At 38.8% G+C, this 21,306-nt stretch overlaps 1 long non-coding RNA gene across 1 annotated transcript in view; it reads right to left on the reverse strand.

The window, feature by feature from the left end:
* The window catches only part of LOC132376023 (uncharacterized), a 112,536-nt gene that overhangs the window by 63,182 nt on the left and 28,048 nt on the right, over positions 1–21,306 (reverse strand). The window contains exon 4 of the long non-coding RNA XR_009506201.1: positions 16,321–16,393. This is a non-coding gene — a long non-coding RNA (uncharacterized LOC132376023). The remainder of the gene's footprint in view (positions 1–16,320; positions 16,394–21,306) is intronic.

Raw genomic sequence — 21,306 nt, forward strand, 5'->3', positions numbered from 1 at the left:
TTTGAATTCTCAATGGCAGAGCTTAGCACATAGAAGGTAAATGGCTGTTTGCTAAATAAATTAATTCTCTCTGCTCCCCTCACCCCATTCTCCCTGGTCCCATTTATACTTAACCATTATATTTAAGAGAGCTTCCTTTGTAAAATGTACATACAAAGGTCCCTGGCTAGTTTCAAGCTTCCATTCTCAGGACCAGGTACACTTTTTAAAAACCTATGAGCATTCAGAGGGCCTAAAAATTTGCAACAGAAAGTACCCAAATAATGTTTGTTTGATTAACTGAATGAAAGGTTTTCCTTAATGAGTCTTTAAATAGGAGTCTGCCAAGTCACTGAAGTAAAATTTTGAATTTTCCTCTAGATTTGAAATATATATACATTTCCATTACTTGCATTTGTCAAAAATTTAGTTTTCCTTTTGAGAATCTAATTTTTCTATTTTTTGTTGCTTTTTATTTAATAAAATTTTCCTAACACTTATATTTACCTTCAATATTCTGCTACTTTATCCCTAGTGTCCAGAGTGTGGCTCTGAATATTATTCCCACAAATATGAACCAGGGCTCCTTGCAGACATGGCTGATTCCAGGTCTGAGGCAGGAAATGTACAAGATACATGGTCACGCCAGAAAGCAAAGAAACTCTCAAAGACTTCCAGAAATATGTCAGTAGAAGTCAGGAAGTAACTTGAAAGGGCTTCCACTGGCCAAAGAAGGGACAATTTGGACGTTTATAAGATATGCATTTATGTGAAATACAAATTTCAATGGATTGAAGTAAATCAACTCAGTTTTTTAAAAATCCGTGGATTTGTAATAATATGCCCACCCTCCTAAAAAACAAAACAAAATTTACAATCCTCACTGATCACCCTTGGAGGACCTATGGAACCAAGTCACTACTCTGAAAAATGATTTGAAAAGGAAAAATTCAAGCATTTATCCTGCCTTGTTTGTATGAAGTAGGCCTCAGAGCATACAAAACTGAGTTCATGCACCTCCCCGTATTTGCATAGCCCACCTGCCCCTGAGATTTGGCCACTTCTTCGGTGGACATCCCCACTACTACCACTGTTGCATGCTCTCCTAACACTGCTAACTGTCTCAGCTTCCCCTGAGATAAGAGCTGGGCTCTGAGCACGGCAGCTGTCATGCCTGCTGCTGTGGAGGCAGCAGCAGCTCTGATGCCCAGGTCCAACTTGAGGGGATGGGCATAAAGAGGCTGGCTCGTCCCACTGCTTCTGGACCCAGATACTGTGTTAAACATTAGTGTATGGCCTCTGGCTTCCCCAAACACTGCCTTGGGCAGTCTGATAGGTCAACCTGGAAGGTTAGAGGAGTTAACGTCCCTTGAAGTGAACTTTGAACTCTGACCAGCGAGAGACAGGATAAGGGAAACCATCAGCAGATAGGTTTGCCTCCCTTTCTCCCTTATGGACTGTTCCAAGACGTAGTGCTTCACACTGCTCTCTGGCAGACATCCTATGTGATCAAACAACCAGCTGTGTATTTTTGTGAGGCTATGCCAGCTCTAGAACATGCCACTTTGCAGTTGTTTTCCCTCCTTCCCTGCCTCACTTCTCTTTCTCCTTCAATTGTGCTGTCCTGGAATCGCATCTCCCAATAAAACTCTAGCATGCAAACTTTGCCTCAAGCTTTGGCTTCTAGGGAGCAAAGTTAATTCACAGGGTAACCAAATGGATGAAGAAGCAAAAAAATTGGCATTATGTAAATTAAAACATGATGAAGAAATTATAGAACTAGAATATCACCATTTCACAATCTCTTAGAAAATAATGGACCCATTATTTTATACCTATCAATTGCTGACAATATCACAAGAGAGATACGTAGATATTGTATTCTCGTTATGAAAGCAAGCAGAAAGAAGGTCTGCACTCTGATTTCTGTGGTGGGAGAAAGGGTCTTTCTTCTCACAAAGACTTGTGTGATAGGAGAGTTTCTATCACCTGTGCCCTTGACATCTGAGAGTCACCCCTCCTTTAACCTGACATCATAAACCTGACATAATTCAGCCCAAACAGTCTCCGATTCTACAAATACAACTTGCCCTTTTTCAACAACTCACCCTTCATCATATCCATCCCTTGACCTTCTTTGAAAACTCAAACTGCCATCTTGAAATGTATGCAGAAGGATTGGGAAGGGAGAAGCATTACACAGATCAAACGTATGTGTGCGTGGCTGGCTCAAGTCTATGCCATTGATGCCGCGATGGAAAATAACTCCTCCATCGGACTTCCCTGGTGGCGCAATGGTTGAGAATCCGTCTGCCAATGCGGGGGACACATGTTTGATCCCTGGTGCAGGAAGATCCCACGTGCTGCGGAGCAGCTAAGCCCGTGCGCCACAACTACTGAGCCTGTGCTCTAGAGCCCGCAAGCCACAACTACTGAGCCCGCACGCCACAGCTACTGAAGCCCACACGCTCTAGGGCCTGCGTGCCACAGTTACCAAGCCCGTGTGCTGCAACTACTGAAGCCCGCGCACCTAGAGCCGGTGCCCTGCAACAAGAGAAGCCACCACAATGAGAAGCCCGCGCACTGCAATGAAGAGTAGCTGCCGCTTGTTGCAACTAGAGAAAGCCTGCACGTAGCAACAAAGACCCAACGCAGCCAAAAAAAAAAAGAAAACTTTTCCATCGTTTGCCTTGAATATTCTCCAAACAAATTATTTTTTCCTCCCATGAGTTTCTAAAGCACTTGCTTTGTACTTTTTGCAAGTCAATGATCACTTCCATGTTTTTCAAGCTTAAGTATTTATACTCACATTGACAATGGATGAGGATTTAGGCAAAACCACAGAGTAAACATAGGGCCTTTCCTAAGCTGTCAATTTTACTTACATATTTGAGAGAGTAAACAAATTTTTAAAGAGTATTTTAATGGTAAATGAGAATATATATGCGCTCGAGTGCATATCTTAATTTTTTTTTCAGGTAAAACATGTAGCAGGCAGCTTTAAATTTTGATCCTCCACTTCCCTGAGTTATACTCCCTGTTTGAGCGAGGTGGAGGGGATCTAGATGAGCAGATTTAACAGGTCTCTGGTTTGGTAAGGGTCTGGTGAGTATGCAGGTATCTTCATGTAATATACCTCTCCACTGCTATTATTACATGGGGCTTGAAGTTTTGTTTTTTTTTTAATTGAAGTGTAGTTGATTTACAATGCTGTGTTAATTTACAATGCTGTGTTAATTTCTGCTGTACAGCAAAGTTATACACACATATACTCAAGTTATCACATATATACATTCTTTTTTATTTTCTTTTCCATGGGCCTGAAGTTTTTTTTAAAAGAGGTGGTTATTTTCATAGGAGATAAGAAGTCTTCTGGAGGGAAAAGATTGAGACCTCAGTCCTATTTTTTCAAGGTTCAACATTATGGAAACATGTACAGATGGCCTGGGATATTCCTGATGAAGACTAGGAGGCAGAGAAGGGTTACAAGTCTCCTGTAAGATGGCCCTATGAAGACAGACAGTGAGTACCAAGTGCCAGAGGGCCCTCCTTGGGATATCAGCTTGGTCCTCAGACCCTGACTGGTAACGGGCCTTGGCAAAAACAAACAAGTACACTAAAAGATATCCTAAATTCTTTTGCCTATGTCAACTTCAGACTATGGTTCCTCTAAAATTAAAAGTTTGGTGGGGAATACTGAAGATCCAAGTGAGTCCTTTGGGACTCACATACAACAAGTTCTTTCTATATTCTTGTTGCAGGAGGAGTTACCTGTGCCTATTCAATGTCTAACACATGATCAAATTAAGCCCCTTATTTAAAAAGGAAGAAGTAGACGACTATGGCAGTACTAGCAGAGATTTTTTTTTTTTTTTTTTTTGGGCTGTATTGGGTTTTCATTTCTGCGCACAGGCTTTCTCTAGTTGCGACGAGCGGGGGCTACTCTTCGTTGTGTTGCGCGGGCTTCTCATTGCAGTGGCTTCTCTTGTTGCAGAGCACCGGCTCTAGGCACGCGGGCTTCAGTAGTTGCAGCACGTGGGCTCCGTAGCTGCGGCATGCAGGCCCTAGAGCGTGCGGGTTTCAGTAGCTGTGGCGTGTGGGCTCAGTAGTTGTGGCTCACGGGCTCTAGAGTGCAGGCTCAGTAGTTGTGGCACACGGGCTTAGTTGCTCCGCGGCATGTGGGATCTTCCCGGACCAGGGATCGAACCCATGTCCCCTGCACTGGCAGGCGGATTCTTAACCACTGCACCACCAGGGAAGCCTGAGATTTTTTTTTAAATTGTGTTAATTGCACTTTCTAATCCACTTACTTCCCCGTTGCCCCAAACACAACCACCACCCCTAGTTAATCTCTGTATTTAGCTGCAGAAGATAGATGATGATGAAGATAGATAGATAGATAGATAATGTAGATATGTGTGTATACATACACATTGTGTTCTTTTATGTTTCTCATTTAATACTAATTAAAATTTACATAACTTGAGGGCAAAACACCTCCTCCAGTGTTTCCTCTCCTAGTGCTCCAGAGTATATAAAACAGGCTTCGCAACACCATGGGTGGGCACTCAAGGAAATTTATGAACTTACTGATGAAGTTACTATAGGGAATGTCATCATTAGCTTTGGTCTTCCAAGAAATAAGGATTTGGTTTTATGAATGCCAATAAAAAGCTGTTTCTCTGGGTTTTATAACATTATTTTCTTCACTAACATATTCACATTCCCCAAACATAATTCTCCTGAATTAATGCTAAGAAACCCTCGGTAAAAGATTTAAGAGATTACATCTTACTGCATACAATTCTCTTATGCAGGGATTCAGTTTTGCTATGAGAGCTGGAAAGGATCTCAGTCTATGTCAGCACAGATATGTATAAGATTTAGTGCTTTTTGTGTTGACTCAGGCATTATCAGAATTCAAGACATGCCTTAATTTCCTTGGAGTACAAAGGATGCAGGAGTAGGGAGCTAGATGTGCCCTGCTGGAGAACAAACGTTCATGTGCGTATTTAACACTGGGCTTTTCAAGGAAAATTGTTGGTTTAAGTAGCGTGGTCTCTCATTGCATAGCAAGCTCTTTTCAGTCTAGTGTACTCAGAATCACATGTTTGTGCCAAAACATTTTGATTCATGAAGCACTTTGGACTTCTGCCATAATAAGGACCTGTGAGCCTTACAAGGTCAGTAAAGGTTATCAGTAAAGACCCAGAGTCTACAAATCCATCCTAGCCAACTGAGTTACAGGATTGCTATAACAAGAGCACCAGCATCAGCAGAATTACAGCCCACAAAGAAAAATCATGACTTTCTCGATCTGAGTGCAGAAAGTGACTGGCTTGTTAACAGGAGCAGGAGAATCAGCTAGCTTGGATTGTGATTTCCAAGACTTCTCAGAAATGCCAGGTTTGTTTCATACTTTATTTCTTACTATGAGATTCATTAATATAAATACTTTAATTTGGGTTTTTTCTATCCATTTTTTCCCCTTTTTGTCCTATTTTGTTAATGTAATTCTAATCCTAGCTGTAATAAGAAAAAGAACTTATGTTCAATAAGTTATCATTTGTAATAATAACCAACCAATGCTGAATGGCAATCAGCATTCACCAATCTGCCCGACTCCTTTAATGCACATTTAAATATACATTTGTATATTTCATAGTGTATTAAAATTATGAAACTTATCACATCTCTCTATTGTTTCTTAGCAGATAAGAATAAACCAATGAGAAAGTTTTGTTGGAAGGCTTTCAGGAGCATATGTTTAGGTGTGGATGCTCATATCAGGCAGATCCTAAAGAAGACATTTACTAAATAACATGAGTAGCAGTTTAATAAAATAAGGCTAATAATATTATTATCATTATTGGGCGTACTACCACACATAGTAAATAAGAGCACATTTTTAACAAATAATGCAATAATCATCGTTATATTAAATGAGTCTTGGAATTGTTTAGATGAGAAAAGTACATAGAATAAAAGTTTTAGGGGAGATGGACTTAATATCTTTTCCAAATCAACTTTGTTAAGGTATAATTTACATAAAATAAAATGCATCCATTTTAAGTGTAAAATTTGATGAGTTTGACAAACACATACACTCATGTGACAATCACCACAATCAAGATATAAAATATTTCCATCACCCTAAAATATTCCTCATGCCCTTTTGCATTTAGTTCCCCCTTCCCCCTGGCTCCAGGTAACCAGTAATCTGATTTCTGCCACTATAGATTATTTTTGCATTATCTAGAATTTCGTATAAATGGCACCATACGTAGGTACAGTACCTGGCTGCCTTCTCTTGCTCAGCTTAATCTTTCTGAGAGTCATCCATGTTTTTGCATGAAAAAGTAGTTCTTTTTCATTGCCAAGTTACTATCCATTGGACAAAATTTATTTGTTTGACCAGTTCCTGTTTTGACTTGTAATACAATGTAGTAAACTTAGTAGTTTCTACTCTATTAACAGTCAGCTGCTGAATTCTGATTAGATGCATCCAAGTATCATCAGTATAAAAATGTCCAGATGGTTGGATTGACCATGATTTTGGTTTTTTTGTTTTTGTCTTGCAGGGTATTGTGTTAAAAAAAAATAGTTACAGAACTACTTTGGACCTACAATGATGTTTTGTTCCTCTAGAAAGCACTTCTTTTGCCAGCCCCCGAGGCTGCTAGTAGCCCATGGACTGCCATGTATAGCTGCACTTCCACGGTGTAGCCCTTTGCAGTCCCAACCCGGGGCCTGGGGGAGGGGGTCAGCAGCCTCTAATGCTGGTAGGTACTAGACTCAAATTTTTGATACTCCTTCCCACCATCTTGCTGCTGTCATAAGATCATTTTTAGTGGTTTCTTCCAGACTGAGGACAGAAGACTGAGAGTTGAAGAGGCTCCACTTTCCTCTCCAAAAATCTGGCCTAGTAAATCCTTACAATCATTTATCTCTATGATGCTTTAACATTTTTAAAAAATTTCATCCAGATTTTGTAGTTGTCCTCAGTGGAAAAATTGTTCCAATGACTTCATCTGCTCTTTCCAGCTGGAAGTGACCCTTAGCTCTTTTTGTGATAACCCTCTGCTTCCTGGATCCACAGCAGCAAACTATCCTTTACTGAAAAAGTTAAAACTAAGCTCAGAGAAAGTTGAAGCCTGATGACTACAACGAAAAGTGAGAGCTAACCGAATGCCTGGCAGCCTGCCAGCCATCCTGCAGGGTTCACTTTTCATTTTTACCTGGATCCCCAGGTGACTCTCACTTATATTAGAGTTTGAGAACCATTTAGCTAATTCATGTTACTTGTTGGCATCTTGACAGAAGAGTGCGCCTGCATGCACGTGTGTGTGTGCATGCGTGTGTGTGTGGGCATGTGTGGCTATAGTCTGAATATATGTTATGTTCAATTATTTGGAGAATCCATAATCCAAACCTGACTGGACCGTAGTTGCTAAGAATCACATATGCTACATTCAGAAATAAACTGCCTCTGCCCTCTCTTGCCTCTGCCTGGTATTTTCTCCCCCAGATCTTCATAGAGGTCTCGCCTCACTTCCTCAGAGAGCCGTTTCCTGATCACCCTATCTAGAATGGTCCCTGTCACTCTATCCCCTGATCCTGCTTTACATTTCTTCATGGGAGACAATCTACATGAATTAGAGTGTGATGATTTGTTTCATACATAATACAAAAAGCATAATTGGAAGAATTAAGTTGTTAAAATGTCCATACTACCCAAAGCAATCTACAGATTCAATGCAATTTCTGTCAAAATTCCAATGGCATTTTTCACAGAAATATAAACAATCCTAAAATCTGTAATGAACCACAAAAGACTCTGAATAGTCAAAGCAATCTTGAGAAAGAAAAACAAAGCTGGAGGCATCATACTCCCTGATTTCAAACTATATTACAATGCTATAGTAATCAAAACATTACGGTATTAGCATAAAAAAAACAGACACATAGATGAGTAGAACAGAATAATAAGTCCAGAAATAAACTCATGCATACATGGTCAATTAATTTATGACAAAGGAGCCAAGAATATACAATGGTGTTGGAAAACTGGACAGGCACACACTAAAGAATGAAACTGGACCACTATCTTACACTGTACACAAAAATTAAGACCTGAAACCAGAAAACATAGGCAGTAAGCTACTTGACATCAGTCTTGGCAATGATTTTTTTTGGATTTGAAACCAAAAGCAAAGATAACAAAAGAAAAAATAAACCAGTAGGACTAAATCAAGCTAAAAATTCAAAACAGAACTACCATATGATCCAGAAGTTCCACTTTTGCATATTTATTTGAAGAAAATGAAAATACTAACTGGAAAAGATATACATGCCCCCATATTCACTGCAGCAGTATTTACAATAGCCAAGACATGGAAACACCCTAAGTGTCAATTGATGGATGAATGGAGAAAGAAAATATAATACACACACGCAATGGAATATTATTCAGCCATTAAAAAAGAAGGAAATCCTACCATTTGTGACAATATGGATGGACCTTGAGGGCATTATGCTAAGTGAAATAGACAGAGACAAATACCAAATGATCTCCCTTTGTGGAATCTGGAAAAAACAAACAAGTTCATAGATACAGAGAACAGATTGGTGGTTGCAAGGGGCAGGGGTTGGCAGTGGTGAAATGGGTGAAGGGGGTCGAAAGGCACAACCATCTGGTTATAAAATAATAAGTCATGAGGATGTAGTGTACAGCATTGTGACTATAGTGAATAATACTGTACTGTATATTTGACAGTTGCTAAAAACTAGATCTTAAATGTTCTCGCCACAAGAAAAAAATGTATGGTGATGGATGTTAACTAAACTTATTGTGATTGTTTTGCAATATATCAAATATCAAATCATTATGCTGTATGCCTGAAACTAATATAATTGCATACGTCAATTATATTTTATAAGAAACTAAGGAAATCTGAATAAACTATATGGACTTTAGTTAATAATAATATATCAGTATTGGCTCATTAACTGTGACAAATGTACCATACTAATATAAGATGTTAACAACAGGGGAAACCAGGTGTGGGGCAAATAGGAACTCTCTGTACTATCTTTGCAACTTTTCTGTAAATTTAAAACTATTCTAAAATTAAAAGTTTATTTAAAAAACAAAAGAGACAAACAAAGTGCACCATTCTGATGAGTTAAGAAACTGGGGATTGTGACAGCCCGCCTCTGACTGGGAAGGATTCCCCTCCCTCCTTCCTGCACTGGAAAAGCCTTGGGTTTTTATTTGATCATTTGTTTTCATACTTGACTTTTAATTCTGAGTCTGTGGTCTGCTTTTCCTAGTCAGTTTCTCCATCTATAAACCCGGAATGATGACAGATGACAGTATGGAGAGACACCTTAAGCAGCAATTAAAAAGCAATCCTATGTTTGGGGACGCTAACTTGTAAAATGGGTTCTTACCAACATCCCCAATCATCTCCAACAGTGACAGGCAAATTGGCTGCCCCTGGTCTTTATGTGAAAGTCAAAATGGACCTGCCTCTGGATCCTTCCTTTAGAATGGCTCATTAAATTCACTTTAAAAAATTGCCCTACTGCACTGGCAATTTCTGAGTCTTCCAGACAATACTGGTATTTTATGCGACAGGCTAACCAGAAACTTTTGCAGAGCCCTGTCAGGGGATCATCAGCTCACCTATGAAGCACAGAACTTTTCATCTTGGATGTTGTCAGAAAAGGTGAACGAAAAGATCCATCAAGTGACAATAAGAAAAAAAAAAAAATGTCACACGAGAACTAAGAACTCTTAAAAAAAGAGACTTTGTTTTTCTGCCTTGATACAGCTTTACATGTGGATTTATCTTTCATAAAAGAGGAGACAAGCACACAATTAATCAAAGACAGAAATGAAAAGTCACGCTGTCTAGCTTTACTTCATTAGGAAACTGTTTCCAGCATTGTTTATTCTGGCACTGCTAACACATGTTGAAATGAATTTGAATAACAAAGGTAAGATCTTCAGGGGACATACACCTATTTTTATACTGAGAAAGTAATTATAATAACCAGGCTATCATACCAAGGTATGAGTGTGTGTGTGTGTGTGTGTGTGTGTAATCAAGTAGAGAGCAGTTACGGCAGGGTCAGAAATTAACCTGAGGTAATGCACTGGAAAAATACAGAGAGCTACATACATCCAAGCGTTTGCTGTTGGAGATGTTTATGATAAAATGGCCTGAAATATATGCAAAGGTCAGGAGGAATTCACACCTTTTTCACCTAGAAGTCGGTATTTTGCTCTCCAGCATCTAAACACTTTCTCTGTCTTTGCAGTTAACATCTCAGGCCTCAAAGGTTCGCTATACGGGCTCCAGACCTTGACACAGGGGACAGAGAGGAGCAGGAACAGCAAGGAGATTGTCTTCAGCGCCAGCAGCAGTGTCCACAGCACCCAGTGCTAAGGGGCTGCAGCTACTCGGCACCAGGGATGCAGCATCCTGTCCCAGGCACAAGGTGTACAAGTCAGTGTTCAGGGTGCCAGTGGCAGTGTCCTTTCCGGACCAACTTTGTGGTATAATTTTGGATGGCAAAACTGTCCCCAGTTGAGAACCGCTGCCGTAAAAGAACATGAAGAAGCTGATGAATTAAAGGACTTTGGGCGGTGGATAGCTTAATAAAGGAAGGAGAGGGCTTCCCTGGTGGCGCAGTGGTTGAGAATCTGCCTGCCAGTGCAGGGGACACGGGTTCGAGCCTTGGTCTGGGAAGATCCCACATGCCGCGGAGCAACTGGGCCCATGAGCCACAACTACTGAGCCTGCGCGTCTGGAGCCTGTGCTCCGCAACAAGAGAGGCCGCAATAGTGAGAGGCCCGCGCACCGCGATGAAGAGTGGCCCCCAGTTGCCGCAACTAGAGAAAGCCCTCGCACAGAAACGAAGATCCAACACAGCCATAAATAAATAAATAAATAAATAAATAAATAAATAAATAAATAAAATAAAATAAAATAATTATCTTTAAAAAAAAAAAATGAAGGAGACAATCCATAATTCTTAAATTCCTAATTCAAGGGTTGGAGGAAAAACCAGGGGCTCCATCTGACTTTGTCAAACGACTCCCTTACCTGTTACAGCTGCCAGGCTATGAGAGCCAAAGGCCAATCTTAAACGTGAGCTGCGCTCTGCCACGTGGCTCCCCACCCAGCAGAGCCAGTGGTGCTCAGAGAGCTGCAAATGCGGAGGCCGTAGGGAACGTGTGGCAAGCTTCTCTTGAAGGACTTGCTGCCCCAGCTGCCGGGGAGGTGCCTACAGACAGCCTTCAGCTGTCAGCCCTCTTTCGGAACTGCCTCAGCTGAAGAGAGTTTGCCCAAGGTCATGTCCCCTTCCAGAGAATGTCCACATCCAGTGACTGATAACAGAGGGGTATAGATGCCCAGCTCCCTCACCTCAAGTTTAGGACAACCCTGAAGGGCCTTCCCAGCTTTCAAACACTTTGTGGGTTCAGCCGAGGCCTTGTTTGCGATTGCACTGCAACCAGAGGTGAGCTGGTAAGCGGGTTCTCTGGGGGAGGAGGGAAAGCCCTGATTTACAGCATCTGCCGATTTCCATGCAAGCTGGCTTCAGCATATCACTTGTCACAGCCCGACTTCTCTCTCAGCCCCTTTCTGCTTTTTTCCCTTCTTATCTTGGTGATCCCAAGACCATGGCCTGATCAAACTCCTGCACTCCAATTCTATGTGTCTCAGGCTCTGCTTCCAAGGGAATCCAACCTGGATCAAATGGTGACACAGAGAGTGGTGGACCCCTAGAAAGGAGAATAAGCTCCCACTATGGAGAGGAAAGAGTTCACTGTTCAAATCATGAAGAGCCTTGTTCATCATACAAAGTGGTTTGGAATTTATCTTATGGGCCATGGGGAGACAGTGAAGGGTTTTAAATAGGGTGCTAATAGGATCTGATATATATTTTAGGAAGGTTGTTCTGGAAGCAGAACACAGAACCAACTGGAGTGGCAAGAAACTGTTGCAATAGTCCAGTCGGGCAGTGACTGTGGGGATGAAGAGGAAATCTCTTGATAAATTGGGAGACTTTGGTGACTAATTGGAGGTGATGATGGGAAAGAGAGAAAGAAGAGTCAAAGATTAAGTTGGGATTACTACTAGTTTGGGAAACTAGTTGGATTAGTTCATGACAGAGGACGTTAGGGGGAGGATATATTTCTAACATGTTGACATTGTTATACCCACATGGACCATCAAGGTGGAGATATTCAGAAAGGATGTATTTATATATATAATCACAACATATTACTTTACCTTGACTATTCCAAACCAAGGCTATATAAATACATACATTATAGCAGGATAAAAACAACTAGGTGAAAAATTGAGGTGAAGAGAATTAAGACAGAGGTGAGGTTAATACACAAAAAGTAAAAGGCAGACCCTAAACAACAGCTACGGATAGGCCACCAAATCTGCCCTGAGCTTCCTAGTGGCAAAACAGAGAGAAACACAATCAAGCACACGTTTCATCGAGACCCTATGTTAAAAGCAAGTCGGTGGCTTCCGAGAACCACCTATTCCTGGATACTGCGATCCAAGGGGAAACATCTTCCAGGGCTAGCCAGCAGTTGGAGATAGAGAAAGGGAGGCTTAGAAGTGAGATGGAGATGGAAATGTGGGAGTTGAGGAGTGTGGGTGGTGGTGATGATTGTAGGCACAGCAGAGTGTATAACATGAGAAGAAAAAGGACCAAAGATGGAACCCTGGGAACTGACATTTAAGAGGAAAGTTGGAGAACCAGGGAAAGAGAAAGAGCAGAGAAAATTAAGAATCCCAGCCATGTGAAACACAGATATACTGTTTGGGAGCACCTGAAAGTTAGTTTTCTAATTTCACCGTCTACTTCAATGACAACATATATACCAATATGTGTTGAAATATACCAGTAATCGCCTTCAAATGCTTGTGGGGGAAAAAGCAGAAATTTTTTATCTATCTTTTCAAAAACACAGATAAAGGTCACTGTCAAAATATAACTCCAAATGCAAAGGAATATTAGATTATACCGATGATGTCATGGTTACTATCATACGACTAAAGTAATGTAATTGGCAGTAGCAGAATGTCTATACAAGACTTTAGTAATGGTTTTTTAATCTTCACTCTACTTTTAAAGTAAAAATTATAATTTATGTTCACTTCAGGAGTAGCTGAGCCTTCAGAAAAGATATATATTTTTGAAGAATAAGTTTCTTCCAACGTCCTGTCTTAAGAGTATAAAAGTTCAGTATTTTTTTATTCGCCTTGCAAATAAATTCCTCTCTATATCCTACCATAGCAAAAGAATCACTAGGTTTACCTATGGATTAGATGATAAATAAAACAGGTAATCTCTGCCCTGAAGAAATGTGAGACCTGTCTAAGCTCTAAGAAGGAAAACTTGAGAAAATCAGTTTGAGAGGTCATTGCCGGTGCTGCTTTCCTTTAGGGGTTTGGGAGGTGAAAATAGCATGAAATGCAAACAAATAATGTAAATAGAAATTATGGAGTCAAATAATTTCTGATAAATCTTCAACCAATGGAAATGTACTGGGGAAAAATACACTATTTTACATCAGATTTTATAAAGAAATAGAAAATAAAAGTAGGCTGTGCATCTTGTATGAGAAAGGAATGAACATAATCAATGAATTTGGTAAAGTAGCAGGATACAAAATTAATGCACAGAAATCTCTTGCATTCCTATACACTAATGATGAAAAATCTGAAAGTCAAATTAAGAAAACACTCCCATTTACCATTGCAACCAAAAGTATAAAATACCTAGGAACAAACTTACCTAAGGAGACAAAAGACCTGTATGCAGAAAATTGTAAGACACTGATGAAAGAAATTAAAGGTGATACAAATAGATGGAGAGATATACCATGTTCTTGGATTGGAAGAATCAACATTGTGAAAATGACTCTACTACCCAAAGCAATCTACAGATTCAGTGCAATCCTTATCAAACTACCACTGGCATTTTTAACAGAACTAGAACAAAAAATTGCACAATGTGTATGGAAACACAAAAGACCCCAAATAGCCAAAGCAATCTTCAGAAAGAAAAACGGAGCTGGATGAATCAGGCTCCTGGACTTCAGACTATACTACAAAGCTACAGTAATCAAGACAGTATGGTATTGGCACAAAAACAGAAATATAGATCAATGGAACAGGATAGAAGCCCAGCGATAAACCCACGCACATACGGTCACCTTATCTTTGATAAAGGAGGCAAGAATATACAGTGGAGAAAAGACAGCCTCTTCAATAAGTGGTGCTGGGAAAACTGGACAGCTACATGGAAAAGAATGAAATTAGAACACTCCCTAACACCATACACAAAAATAAACTCAAAATGGATTAAAGACCTAAATGTAAGACCAGACACTATAAAACTCTTGGAGGAAAACACAGGCAGAACACTCTATGACATAAATCACAGCAAGATCTTTTTGACCCACCTCCTAGAGAAATGGAAATAAAAACAAAAATAAACAAATGGGACCTAATGAAACTTAAAAGCTTTTGCACAGCAAAGGAAACCATAAACAAGACGAAAAGACAACCCTCAGAATGGGAGAAAATATTTGCAAATGAAGCAACTGACAAAGGATTAATCTCCAAAATTTACAAGCAGCTCAATATCAAAATAACAAACAACCCAATTCAAAAATAGGCAGAAGACCTAAATAGACATTTCTCCAAAGAAGATATACAGATTGCCAATAAACACATGAAAGAATGCTCAACATCACTAATCATTAGAGAAATGCAAATCAAAACTACAATGAGATATCATTTCACACCGGTCAGAATGGCCATCATCCAAAAATCTACAAACAATAAATGCTGGAGAGGGTGTGGAGAAAAGGGAACCTTCTTGCACTGTTGGTAGGAATGTAAATTGATACAACCACTATGGAGAACAGTATGGAGGTTCCTTTAAAAACTACAAATAGAACTACCATACGACCCAGCAATCCCACTACTGGGCATATACCCTGAGAAAACCATAATTCAAAAAGAGTCATTTACCACAATGTTCATTGCAGCTCTATTTACAATAGCCAGGACATGGAAGCAACCTAAGTGTCCATCAACAGATGAATGGATAAAGAAGATGTGGCACATATATACAATGGAATATTACTCAGCCATAAAAAGAAACGAAATTGAGTTATTTGTAGTGTGTTGGATGGACCTAGAGTCTGTCATACAGAGTGAAGTAAGTCAGAAAGAGAAAAACAAATACCGTATGCTAACACATATATATGGAATCTAAAAAAGAACCAAAAAAAATGGTCATGAAGAACCTAGGGGCAAGACGGGAATAAAGACGCAGACCTACTAGAGAATGGACTTGAGGATACAGGGAGGGGGAAGGGTAAGATGGGACAAAGTGAGAGAGTGGCATGGACATATATACACTACCAAATGTAAAACAGATACCTAGTGGGAAGCAGCCGCATAGCACAGGGAGATCAGCTCAGTGCTTTGTGACCACCTAGAGGGGTGGGATAGGGAGGGTGGAAGGAAGGGAGACGCAAGAGGGAAGAGATATGGAGATATATGTATATGTATAACTGATTCACTTTGTTATAAAGCAGAAACTAATCCACTGTAAAGCAGTTATACTCCAATAAAGATGTTAAAAAAATTAAAATTAAAATTAAAATTAAAAAAAAGAAAGGAATGAACAGATGTAAAATGGGCAACCATGTGAAAACCCATTGAAGAGAACTGGATGATTAATACACTACAAACAGGCTGGGACAATATGATTTATCTCCATCTCAGAATGGAAAACTACAATGCAGAAAATGAGTTTAAAATGAAAAATGTAGGAATCCTGACAAACAACAGAATAAGGGACAATCTATGTTTAAATTTAGGGCACAAATTAAAATGAGGAACCAAAATTCTGCTCGTAAAGAATCCACGAATCTACTGACAAGTTTTGGCAAGTAAGCTGAGCTGGAATTCTTCCTTAGAGAACTTGGAATTTTTCCCTAGCTCAAGGCAAACCATAGATCTAGAATGAAATGACCCACTGCATTTCTTAGTAAGATAATGATGCTTTACTGGTGGCAAAGAAGATTTTACAGAGAGGGCAAGGGCAGAAAATGGAAGCCACTTAGATTTTTCTTTGTGGTAGACACAGAGGAATAATTTAGGGTTCCCACAGAAATAACTGCACTCAGATGATAAGTCACTGCAGAAATTAAGAAAGACAACTAGAACCAAACTTGCTATTTGACAATATTTTAATAATACTATTAATAATCAAAAGATTACTTACCAGGTGTCAGAGTGGTAGGCATGTATTCTCTTTCTACAGTTGAAGAAACAGGCTTAGAGTAGAATGAGGACAACTGTCAAAGAAGAAGATTAATACATGGCTCAGACCTCTGATGTACTAAGAAGAGCTCTAACCATCTAACCATCTAAGAGATCTAACCATCTGTTCGGCGTGGCCATAAATGTTTTATCCTTTCAATAACCTAACATGTTATATATTTCAGATGAGAAAACTAAAGCTCCATAAGTAAAGTAATTTCTTTAAGGTCACACAAAGCTGCTTAGGGGTAGAAAAGGGATTTCTGTGCTGGAGCCTTTTTGTACTAGCTCACAAGAACAGATTTTTAAATGTCCAAGAATTTTGCAGGTGATCAGTAAACATAACCACTCTAAAACTGTATAGCACAGGGAACTATAGTCAATATCTTATAATAACCTATAATGGAAAAGAATCTGAAAAAGAACATGGATATGTGTGTGTATTTATATATATATGTATATATATATATGTATAAATAACTGAATCACTTTGCTGTACACCTGAAACTAACACAACATTGAAGATTAACTATACTTCAATAAAAAAAATTTTTAACGGAAAAAAAAAAGGAAAAGCTCTTCACAATTCTACAGTATAACTTGGTCTGGGGAAAGCAGTGTTTTCCTACACTTAGAAGAAAAATATCTCCATTTTTCCTATTCTCACTTCTCAAGATCAAGGTCCCCAGCTTTCCAGAAGTCATTAAACAGCTACAATGTCATTATGTTAACACTTTATTAGCACAATCCTTTTGTAAAAAATCAAGAGCAGCATCAGGTGGATATTTCATTTCTTAAATAAATTCATGGCTTTTTATCTCTCATTTTGGATTTTTTGTAATGTAAAATTTTATTGATGTATATATACAGAAAATGCACACATTAAAAGTGTACATTTCAACTAATTTTCACAAAATGAGCACACCTATGTAACAAGCTTTCAGATTAAGAAACTGAACACGACTAGATCTTCAGAAGTCCTCGTGTGCCCATCCCTTTCACTAATTTTCTCTCAAAGGTAACAACCACCTTGAATTATAACTCAATAAATTCGTTTGGTCTGTTTTTGAACTTTATATAAATAGAATCATACAAATTTATATATTATTGTATTGAGCTTCTCTCATTCAACACTATATTTATGAAATTCATGTATATAGTTGCATGGGCTTCTAGTTTGTTCATTCTCATTGCTATGAAGCATTCCACAAATTATTTATCTATCCTACCATTGATAGTTATTTGCTGTTTTTTTCTTCAATTTTTGACAGGAGAGATGCTGCTATGAACACTCCTATGTATCTTTTTAGCAAACATATGGGGGTCATTTCAGAATTATTCAGATTTATTGGCTGTAGTTCTGAGGACTCTGAATGGGACTTAAAAATATATCATTTTTCTCTTTTCAGTGTGTATTTTTTTTATTCGATGTTTGGTTAATACTTGTGAACATTTGCTCTACATATCCTGTTAAATTTTTCCCTAACAGTATTTCTAGTGATTGCGTCAAGAAATGGCCAAGCCTTGACCTCTTTGAACATGTTACTTACTACATGTTACAGGAATTCAACAGTAGTCAAATAAGATGTCAGTATAGGCTTCTGCTGATGGATGTATGCAGACTAGGTTCACAACCAATGAAAAGTGATGGATAATATTTATTTTTAAAAAATCTTCTTAAATGCATTGACAAACTGGCTAGAATAGACTGTAAGGAATACTCAGGTCAAAAACTAAAAGGGAGGGGCTTCCCTGGTGGCGCAGTGGTTGAGAATCTGCCTGCCAATGCAGGGGACACGGGTTCGAGCCCTGGTCTGGGAAGATCCCACATGCCACGGAGCAACTGGGCCCGTGAGCCACAATTACTGAGCCTGCGCGTCTGGAGCCTGTGCTCCGTGACAAGAGAGGCCGCAATGGTGAGAGGCCCACGCACCGCGATGAAGAGTTGTCCCCACTTGCCGCAACTAGAGAAAGCCCTCGCACAGAAACGAAGACTCAACACAGTCATAAATAAATAAATAAATAAATAGAAGAACGTGAATTTCTTTTAAAAAAAAAAAAAACTAAAAGGGAATAGAACAGATGGACAACAAGGTCCTACTGTGTAGTACAGTGAACTATATTCAATGTCCTGGGATATACCATAATGGAAAAGAATATAAAGAAGAATGTATATGTATGTATAACTGACTCACTTTGCTGTACAGCAGAAATTAACACAACATTGTAAATCAACCATACTTCCATAAAAAAGAAAAAAACAACAAAAGCAGAGCATGCAGGGAGGAGAGAACATTGATGCTGCTTCCATCTTGAGGGCAGGCACTGAACTAGATAAACAGGAGCTTTGATATGTACAGCCTTCTGGGGCTGGGGTAGAGGAGATAAAACCCAGGGCCTGAACAGACAGTAGAGCTAGGACCCAAAGCGTACACCCTCAATGGAAGGATGAACTAGAATAACCCCTATCTCCCAGGGGATGGCAAAGACAATTGCCAATGTGTGAAAGAAGAAAAAATAGTTGTAATAAAAAATAACCCCATACTAGTCCATAAATCTCAACAAGTTTCAAAGGAATGGTATTAGACAGACCACATAGCTTAGAAACCAACAACAAAATAATAACCAGAAATATCCCATAGTTGAAAATAAAGAACTATACTTCTAAATAACCAATTATTCAAAGAAGAAATTATAACAGAAATTAAGAAATTAGACAACATTTAGAACTAAACAATAATGAAAATTCTACATATCAAAGCTTTTGGCATGCAGCTAAAACAATAATTAGAGAGATATACGACTTTTGTTGCACAGATTAGGAGTGAAAAAAGGCTACACATTATTGAACAAAGAATTCCAATTTAAGAAATTAGGAAAAGAACAGCAAAATAAATCCAAAGAAAGATGGAGATAAGAAATAATAAAGATAAAAGCAGAAATTAAAAATCAGGAAACAAACTTACAATAGTGAAAATTAACAAAATTTGGTTCTTTGAGATGATTAATAAAATTGACAGACCTCTAATGAGACTAATAAAGAAAAAAGAGAAGAGGTACAAATAAACAATATTAGAAATGAAAAAGGAAACATAACTACAGATACTGTAGACATTATAAAAAGATATGAACAGGGGCTTCCCTGGTGGCGCAGTGGTTGAGAATCTGCCTGCCAATGCAGGGGACACGGGTTCGAGCCCTGGTCTGGGAAGATCCCACATGCCGCGGAGCAACTAAGCCCGTGAGCCACAATTACTGAGCCTGTGTGTCTGGAGCCTGTGCTCCGCAACAAGAGAGGCCGCGAAAGTGAGAGGCCCACGCACCACGATGAAGAGTGGCCCCCACTTGCCGCAACTAGAGAAAGCCCTCGCACAGAAACGAAAAAACCCAACACAGCCAAAAATAAATATAAAAATTAATTAATTAATTAATTAATTAAAAATGCAATAAAATTAAAAAAAAAGATATGAACAACTTTATGAGAGTAAATTTTAAAACTTAGATGAAATAGACAAATTCCTAGAAAATTAAAACTTACCAAAACTGACTCAAGAAGAAATGAAATATCTGAACCCTCCCAAAGAAATTGACTTAATGACTAAAAACCTTCCTACATGAGAGAGAATAATGGGTTCTCCTTTAAAGCCTCTAGGTTTTGGGGTAGTTTGTTGCACAGCAATAGATAACCACAGCAGCAACTATATTTGTTATAAAGGGCTCTAGGTAAATACTTAATGATACTAAAGAAATATTATTAATTTTAGATATGACCTTGGTATTAAGTTTAAAACAAGTCCTTATCTTTTTTTTTTTTTTTTTTTTTTTTTAATTTATTAATTTATTTATTTATGGCTGTGTTGGGTCTTCGTTTCTGTGCGAGGGCTTTCTCCAGTTGCGGCAAGCAGGGGCCACTCTTCATCGCGGTGCGCGGGCCTCTCACTGTCGCGGCCTCTCGTTGCGGAGCACAAGCTCCAGACGCGCAGGCTCAGTGATTGTGGCTCACGGGCCTAGTTGCTCCGTGGCATGTGGGATCTTCCCAGACCAGGGCTCGAACCCGTGTCCCCTGCATTGGCAGGCAGATTCTCAACCACTGCGCCACCAGGGAAGCCAAGTCCTTATCTTTTAGAGGTATATTTTAAAGTATTTATGGATGAAATGATATGAACTCTGTAACTTCCTTTGAAATAATGGTGTACATAAGGGTTACATGAAACAAGACTGACCATGTGTTGATAATTGATGGAGTTGGGTGGTAGGTATAGGAGTTCATCATATCTTTCTCTTAATTTTTGTGTATATTTCATAACAGAATTTTTTAAGTTCCCAGGGATGACAAATATTTTATAAATATTTTTGATGTATTCCATAGTTAATTAAAAAATTAAAAAGTGAATTCAGCATTGCCAACATAAATTTAATACAACTTCTTAGATAATTTGGATACTTCTCATATCTATCTTTTATCTTTGAAGACACTTCAAGTACTTTTTATTTTTATTTTTTTTTCATTGAAGTATAAATGACTTACAATATTATGTTAGTTTCAGGTGTATAGCATAGTGATTCGATATTTTTATGCATTACAAAATGATCACCATGATAAGTCTAGTTACTATCTGTCACCATACAAAGTTAGTACAGTATTATTGACTGTATTTCCTATGCTTACATTATATCCCCAGGTCTTATTTATTTTATAGCTGGAAGTCTGTACCTCTCATCCTCTTCATCTATTTTGCCCAACCCTCTACCCCCTTCAATCTGGAAACCACCAGCTTGTTACCTGTATCTATGAGTCTATTTATGCTTTCTGTTTGTTTGTTTTGTTTTCTTCCCCCACATATTAGTAAAATCATATGATATTTGTTTTTCTCTTTCTGACTTATTTCACTTAGGATAATACCCTCCAGGTCTATCCATGTTGTTGCAATGGCAGGATTTCATTCTT

The sequence above is a fragment of the Balaenoptera ricei genome, chromosome 12, assembly GCF_028023285.1.
Source record: "Balaenoptera ricei isolate mBalRic1 chromosome 12, mBalRic1.hap2, whole genome shotgun sequence".
Lineage (NCBI taxonomy): Eukaryota > Metazoa > Chordata > Mammalia > Artiodactyla > Balaenopteridae > Balaenoptera > Balaenoptera ricei.